We start from the raw sequence: 8,360 nt of genomic DNA on the forward strand, positions 1-8,360 counted from the left end.
ACCAGGGTGGTGACAGCTGGCTGTTGTTCGGCCAGTGAGGAGCCTTGTGTCCCTCTGACTCCCCCTGGAATGGGGAGGTTGATGCTGTGCCCTGATTTTCATTAACAACAACAACAACAACGCTGATAATAATAGCTCGCATGGTGAGCCAGGCTCTGTGCTTTAAGCCTCACTGAACTGTCTCATCCTTCCTAAGATCCTGTAAATGTCCCCACTTTGCAGATGAGCACACTGAGGCCCAGAGGGACTAAACTTGTCTGAGTAAATGTCAGGCGGAATTGAAAGCCGGAGCCTGCTTTGATCCACCCAGTCCCTGCTCTCAATGACTGTGGGCTAGGCAGAGGGGACAGGAAGGCAGCCACTGAAAGGCAGGGCCCTGAGAGCGTTCGTGGTGACCCTGTGGCTGAAGCAGGGGGTGGATGACTTGGAGGGGTTGTGGGTGAGATCCCTGAAGGCTGAAGGCCACGGCATGCTGCGTCCAGCAGACCTGGACTCACAGGGAGGAAGAAGTAACTGGAAAGTTCTTTTTCATGCTTATCAGGAATTGGGTTATGAAAACGCTTTCTCTCGATGGCAATGGAGGCTGGCAAGTAGTACTTTAAAGCAGCCTCAACACCACACACAGCTAAGCCTCTACTTAATCCTCCTGGAATATACTCTGTGAGGTGGTCCTGTTATTTGCATCACTTTCCTGGGGAGGAAACTGAGGCACAGGGAGGTTAAGCAGCTTGCTCAAGGTCACGCAGCTGGTGGGTTGCAGCAGAGCTAGGATTTTAGCCCAGGTGGACTAGCGCACAGCCCTCTGCCTGGGTTAGATTTGTTAAAAAGGGTCAAACGAAGTAAAAAGGACTGATCCAAGAGGCAGAAATGAGCATTCTTCCAGAAACACGAACAGGGACGTGGAGGAGATGGCAGCCGCCCAGCCCAGCCCACCTCCAGAAGGGCCCAGACAAAGACACCTTCAAATCCATGGGCTGGCCTCTGGGGAAGAGGGACAGAGGAAAGGACCCGACATCCTGGGGGGAACTGGACAGGTTTGAGCTGTTAGTGGGGGCGGTCTGGGCAAAGCCTCAGGCCACAGGGTCTGAGCACCTGTCTCTTGAAGTGTGAAATTGATGAAGAAAAGCCCTCGCCTTCGCTGCCTGACGGCACGCAGAGGCCCTAGGCAGCACCGACACTTCAATCTCTTTTGCCACCTGCCTTCCTCAACGCGCTTTTCAGCCCTTAGCATGATCTCCATCGGGGTCACCAGGCCACCACCACACTGCCACCTCCCCGTCTCCCTTGCAATATGTGATTCTTTTTCATTCTGGTTTAGAAACGTGGCATGCAGAGAGATAAAACAACGCAGCGTTTCCACAGCTCTTATCATGTTTCAGGGCCTCTTTTTAGTGGTTCACAGATATATTAATTCCCTTAGTCCTCATGGCCACCCTAGGAGGTCGGCACCCCCATTTTACAGATAGGAAAACCGAGGCACCGAGAGGTGAGGTGAGAAGAGCTGGGATCCAAACCCACGCAGGTGTGGGTGCTTAGCCACCTGCTTCCCAGCATTACAGGGGCAAGAAAGAGGGACACTCACCTGGGCCGGGAGTGCCAGGGGCGGGGCGCTTGTCACCCTCAAGGCTCCAGTGAGGTAGGGTGGGTGATGCTATGATGAGGTTCTTCCCACTTTTACAGCAGAACCCCAGCCTTCGGGAGCCTTGGCTCCAGGCCCACAGCTGGCAAAGTGGAGGGTCTGGGATGTGAGTGAACAGGCCTCTGAGTTCAGGTCCCACAGTCCGTGCCGCGCTGCTCAGAAGCGAAGGCCTGGGTGTTGGCCACTGTGCAGGCGGGGTGTCTGCCTACGCCGGAGGAAGTGAGAGCAGGGGTGTCTGCCACCAAGCACAGCGCCAGCCCTATGTCCCTTCCTGACCTTCCCCCACCGAGCTGCCACCTCTGCTCCTGGGGCCATATTGTCCTTCACAGCTCAGCCCAAATGCCTCCTTCTCTGCTCCTCCTTGGCCTGAAAACCCTCCAGGGCTTTGTCAGCCGTGGCCTGATCCCAGCTTCCCTGGATTGAGGTTACTCAGGCGCATGCGTCACCCACCTGCTCAGATTGTAAGCACCTGGGGGACAGAAGCACGGAGGGTCCCTCACTGGGGCCAGGAAGCAAACGCCTGTTGAACCACTCTCACGTCTGCCTTGCTGACTGCCGCAAACCACATCCAGCCCATTGCAGGGGCTCAAGAAGTAAATGCTGAATTGAATCAACTTATAGGGTGGGTGATGAGGGGGGGCAACAGGGGCCCCAAGCATCTCAGGTGGGGGTGAAACTGTACAACCTCAAAGTGGGGTGGGGATTGAGTGGGGTTGACCAGGACTCTCAAAATGACAAATGTTTCTCTGCTTTGACCCAGCAAGTCCTCATCTAGGAATTTACCCTCAGGTGTCATCCCACGTGTGTGGAGAGATGTACATACAAGCATTTTCATGTCAGTACCGGTTAAACAGCAAAAGATCAGAAACAATGTAAATGTCCATTGAGAAAGGACCGGTAAAATCCACACAATGGAAACAAGGTGGACTGTTCAAAAAATGAACGAGAAATTTACATTCTCGTTTGGAATGATCACCAAGCTACAGTAAATGAAAAAAGCAGCGTGCAGGACGGAGTATGGAGTATGCTATTTTGGGGTAAAAAAGGGCGCATATGTGTGTGCACCTGTGTCTGCTTAGAATATATAGGCCATCTCTGGAAGGATTCATAAGAAACCGGGCACACATTCGCCTCTGGGCAGGAAACTGGCACTGTATAGACTTCTGTGCCTCCTAAATGTTGAAGAATGAAAACGTTTTGCCTTTACTGAAAATACATGTTAAATGGAACAAGAGAGGCACAGTGGCGTTGCAGAAAGGCTCCCCTTCCTCCTGGCCTCTTCCTCTGGGGGGTTACAGGAAGACACATCTGTCCACCCCCATTTCCTACCCTACCCCACGGCTGCCTGCAGGGCCTCCCTCCCTGGCCAACCCTGCTCCTCTCCAGCGCCAGCCTCAGCTGATACTTCCTCCAAGAAGCCCTCCCTGACCACCTCCCTCACTGGTCAGCCTCCACTCTGCGCCCCGGAACTGTGTGTTCTCCCTGACACACTCCGTCTTGGTCTATATCTGCCTCTGCAGGAGACTAGAGGACAGGGGCCTGCACGGAGACCCCTGGGACCCAGCCTGTCACCTGCCCTGGCAGGCGCTTGGGCAATACCTGCTGAGTAGGTGCTCAGCCACATGCATCTGCTTCCCAGAAGGGCAGGACATGAATCAGGCAGCAGGGACAGAACTGCGCTGAGCATTTCTGCTTGGCCGCTGGCCAAGCCACCCCTCCCACTGGATTTGCCTAAAAGCCCAGGTGGGGCCCTTGCCAGGAGTGGGGGCGGGGTGCACTTACCTCACAGGTTCAGGGCTCCATCTCAGCAGAGCCTGGCCAGACGCCCGCAGGGAAGGCCACCATTGTTACTTGCTGACAGCGGTTTGACAAATGTTTTCTGCCACTGTGGCGGGGCTGGCCCATCTGGCTGGTCTCCAGAGACCTCAGGTCATCACAGTGGCGTTCCTGGAGCGTGGGGTGGTTGGAACCAGCTCCTGCAAGCTGAGATCCTGCCTGGCCCTGCTTGGTGGCATGAGCAGGTCCTGCCCGCCGTCCCCCAGTCTGGGGAGCATCTGACCAGGCTGGGCCCTGGCTGCGTCAGGCCCACCAAGGAGGCCTCTTCTGAGGGCTGGCGGCTACAGCCAAGGCAAGAAAAACGCTGGAGTCTGCCATCCACCATCTCAAAAGAGCCACTAAGGAATCAAAGCACAAAGCAATGACCCAGTTTGAGGCAACCCAAAGTGCTAGCCCCAGGCGGGAATTCACAGTGTGGGTTAATAAGTGGTTTCTGGCTTCGAAACATGATTTATTATGGTCAGCGGGTTATGCTGCAACGACTGCCTTGGCTTCCTTTAATGGATTTCCTCTGTCGCCTCTATGCTGAGGCCCAGGGTGTGAGTGAGGCAGGATCCTGGAGACCGGAGCTGGCGCCACGTGCGTGCTGCTGGCTCAGCAGGGAGGCTCCGCTGGCCGCCCACCCTGACTTCACCCAGTTCACATCCTCTCTTCATCTTCATCGTATTCCCGCTGCTCAAAGTTAATGCGTTGTCCCAAAATAAATGGTGGGGGCAGCAAAAGAGGAGATCACAAACCAACGTTATCCACCAGCTCTGCAGGACGCTGCACAACTGGGAATTACAGGGCGGCTGTGGTGACTGAAATGGTCAAAGTGATGACAACAGTGGTTTCCAACAGGGGGACTCCTTGAGCGGTGGTGATAGGGCCAAAGGGTTTCCAGCAGGTCCTTGAGGACAAAGACGGGCATCTTCTGTATTCCCGCCTCCCAGCACCTACCCGAGGACCCAGCACTCAGTTGGCAGTTATCCCTAAATGCTTCTTGAACTAACGGATGGCTGAGTCCATTGGCAAATCAACCCATGGGTACGGGGATAGATGTGATGACCCATTGCACCGTCCCACAGGCTAATTAAGATGGTAGCCGCTCAGCGCGTTGACGCTCACTCGGTCACACAGTTTTTCTTATGTCTTGATAGCCCCCCAGTTCTCTTAAAAATAAATCCTTCTGTTTCTGTCATTGTGCTATGGTTAGGTCTATAAGACGTTAACATTTGGAGAAGCTGGGTGAGGGTATACGGGAACTCTGCACTTTTCATTTCAACATAAAAATCTTAAATACATTAATTTAAAATCCACATGCTCTGCCTACTTCCTGGGAGGGGACTGCAATTTCTTGTCCTGGCACTTCCTCCTCTTTACATGACAAGCGCTTCCAGAAGGGAACAGAGTTGGGACGGTTACTGACCTTGCCCCCAAGCCTTTCACCAGCCCGCTCCCAAGGAGAGAGGGGATGTCTCTGATTGGTGAGCCTGGGGACAGAGCCTGGGCAGATGTGGCCCAAGCCCCCTTGACTCTTTTTCTGGGTGTCTTGCCCTCAGGATGGAGACACTCTTCTTCCACCCTTGGGTCTCGGAGGAAGTGGAGTGCCGGGTGGGGATGAGGCAGTGAACCATGGCAGCTGGCTTAGCAGGGGGCCGCTTTCTTTACACACTCCTCCGATGGCACACCCAAAGTTTAGTTTCATGCCTCCGAGCCTTTGCACATGCTGTTCCCTCTGACTGTAACACCCTTCCCCACCTCACCTCACTGGGCCTCGGGGATCTTCTCAGCAGCCAGTCCTTCCTAAACGGCCTCCCGTTCCCCGAAGCCAGGTAGAGCTGGCCCTTCCCTTCAGCACGCATTTCATGGCACACGTATGACCGACTACAGAGTGATTTGTCTACATAGTTTGTGTCTCTCCCATGGTCCCGCAAAGTCCCTGGGGCAGGGACCAGTGTTGACTTATGTCTTTTGCCCTCACACCATATTGCCTGGCATATAATGGGTGTCAACAAATATTGAATAAATGGACAGATTAGAAAGTTCTGATTGGTTTTAATGTTTTAAAATTTAAAATATAGAATTACTTAAACCAAGCATTTCATTTGGTAGACAAAAATCTTTTCAAATATGGGGAGGGGTCCCAGGCTCAGGAAAATAAGCAAACAGTTCTCCATGGCTGACAATGCTAGGAGCTATGAGACCAGTCCTGGACCGCCCAGCCTGCACGCTGACAGTAGGGCTGGATAATTCTTTGTTCTAGGGAGCCGTCCTGTGCATTCGTTGTGGGATGGTTAGCAGCATCCCTGGCTTCTACCCATTAGATGCCGGGAGTAGCTTCCCCGTTGTGACAACAAAAAATGTCTCCAGGCATCGCCAAAATTGGGCCTGGGGCGGCAAAGTCACCCCCACTTCAGAACCACTGGGCCGTCACTCAGTAAGTTTTGGTACAGCAAATAATACTCCCTTTGCTGCCTTCACATTTGCCAAAACCAAGCTGCTCAGAATTTGCAGGGCATGGTCCTGTTTTTCTCCCGGGTTCAGACAACCCACACAAAACCTCGAGCCAAAGGCAAAACCACTTACCGCTGAATGAGGGCTTTGATTGCTACCAATTTCTTAAAGTGCTCGCTGAAGGCTCTGCTTCAAATATTTATGGAGTCTATGAAATGGCCCCGGAGAGCGAGCGATCCTATTAAATTTATAACCCCAGCGGTGATTTATTGACCTGGGAATTGCTGCAAATGCTTTGTCTAAGCTCTTTGTGGAAAGCCAGGATCCTCGCAGGGCTCAGGAGCTCGGAGGGAGGTGGGAGGCCGTCAGCGGGGCAGACAGGACAGGACATGCAGCCTTTTTCTTGCAGACAATGTGCTGGGAGTCCTGGTTCCACAGAGGCGGCCACATCCAGGCACAATCCAGGATCAGACATCTGGAGGCAAGAGCATATGAAGTGGTCTCTGCTTCTGCGTGTTCATAAAACCCCCTCTGATCCCACACGTTAGCCAAGGAAGAGACACGACGATAACTAACAGTTACTGAGCACGTTTTGTGTCTGGCGCCAGATACTCCCCACGTCTTAGCTTGCCTCCTTCTGTTACAGCTCACCGAGGCCCACACCCTCATCGCTGTGCTACGGAAGAGGCAATGGAGGTTGGGACGGGGGACATCTCTCACCCCATGTGACCCAGCAGGTGCCTGACAAGACAATCACTGCTGGGTATCCCCCGAGAGCAAGTGTCCTCAGTGACAAGAGACAGTGACCTTCTCGCTAAGAGGAAATCATCGTCTCCTGGATGCCAGCCCACGGCCAGGACGCCCGGGGTGCTGTCCACTGTGCCGGTCTGCTTGCTTTCATTTAATCCTCCCAGTAGGCTATTGGCAGGGCCCACATGACAGACGAGGAAACAGTTACCTGTTTCAAAGACGCTAAATAGTTTACCTAAATTTATGCAGCTCTGAAGTGGCTGGCTCAAGAGTCAAACCCAAGCCCCTCTGATGTCAAAACCCCACTCTTTCTAGCTCTCCACCAGCAGCTATTATCCGTGTGTTAGCCCTTCACGTCCAGCATCCCACCTTTACCAAGTCCTTCCCTGCACAGGACAGGTACGACCACTATGCTCATTAACAGGAGACCTATTTATGCCTTGCTTAATCCTCTGAGAAGGTGTGACGAGTGTGTCTGTACCTCACCAGTGAGACACACAGAATGCAGCAAACCTCTCCAGTGAGCCCAGGAGGCAGTGACCAGTAGGCAGATTTTCACGCCCAACACCTTCTGCCTCATCAGTGGAAGATGGCTGAGGGAGGAAAGGCGGGGCAGGGGCGGAAGTGACGGTCACGCAGCACCCTGTGTGCCACACCTGCCCACCAGGTGCTCCCAACAGTGCGAGAGGCAGGCAAATGCATGTACAGTTACGCTTCAGAGATTGAGCTAGAAGGGAGACCCACACAGGTGCCAGTGGCGCCCACAGGAGGGAACCACTGACTGCACACTGAGGGCGGGAAGGCTTCCTGGAGGAGGCGGATCCTGTTGTGTGTTAACAGTTGAAGGTCATTCCACACGGAGTAATGTGCATCGAGGAAGCCAACACCAACATAAGGCGTCTGGGCTTCTGAAGCCTCCTATGGGCTGGGTACTGTGCAAAGCACGCAAACAAAAACATCTAAATGGACATCTTATCATCTCACTCCAAAGAAACAAAAATGTCCTGTGGCCTTGAAATTACGTCCAGTAAAGGAAGAGTTTTCATCCAGTGGCATTCTACATCTGCGGTGATAACTCTGAAGTTGAAGAACAATGAGAAACTTGGGGCCATAAGAGTATGCAGATACCCTTTGGGTTCAGCCATCCATTTCATTTATGCCCCAACCATTTCCTCCGAAGGCTCGCTGTGGGCTTCCGGCCAGTATCGCCTGGAGCAGGTGTTCATGGGATTTTCCTCACCCTCAACTCCAGATTGCAGCGTCCGCGGCGGCAGAAGGGAGTGCTCCGTCGTCTCCAGTGACGGCCCAGCATGGTCTGGCCACATAATGACCAGAGCACCAGCCCTAGAGCCAGGCTGCCTGGGATGGACCCCCAGCTCTGCCACTTACCAGCTGTGTGACCTTGGCTTAGCTATTTACCACGTCTGCGCCTCACCTTTCCTCACAGGTGAAGTGGGGCTAATGCTGTGATCCGTGTTGTGGGCCCACAGTGAGTGCTGGACAAGCTAATACATCACACATGTAAGTGTGGCACCTAGAAGCACTCCAGACATGGGAGTGTGGGGGTGGGGGGGGTCTTTTTCTCATTCTTGTTCTTATCGACATCATCATTACGATCTCTGAGACGCCTCTCTGCACCCTCGTGTTTTATGCTGCAGCCACGTTGAATTGCTTGCAGTGCCCCCCAATACTTCATGAG

The 8,360-nt window shown here is 53.5% G+C and overlaps 1 long non-coding RNA gene across 1 annotated transcript in view; it reads right to left on the reverse strand.

The window, feature by feature from the left end:
- LOC109392590 (uncharacterized) overlaps nucleotides 1-7,136 on the reverse strand; it is a 69,389-nt gene extending 62,253 nt beyond the window's left edge. The window contains exons 1-2 of the long non-coding RNA XR_002126084.1: nucleotides 3,422-7,136; nucleotides 1,583-1,844 (exon numbers count right to left, since the gene is read on the reverse strand). This is a non-coding gene — a long non-coding RNA (uncharacterized LOC109392590). The remainder of the gene's footprint in view (nucleotides 1-1,582; nucleotides 1,845-3,421) is intronic.
- Between the last annotated feature and the right edge of the window lie 1,224 nt (nucleotides 7,137-8,360).

Source organism: Hipposideros armiger, unplaced genomic scaffold (genome assembly GCF_001890085.2).
Source record: "Hipposideros armiger isolate ML-2016 unplaced genomic scaffold, ASM189008v1 scaffold_337, whole genome shotgun sequence".
Classification (NCBI taxonomy): domain Eukaryota; kingdom Metazoa; phylum Chordata; class Mammalia; order Chiroptera; family Hipposideridae; genus Hipposideros; species Hipposideros armiger.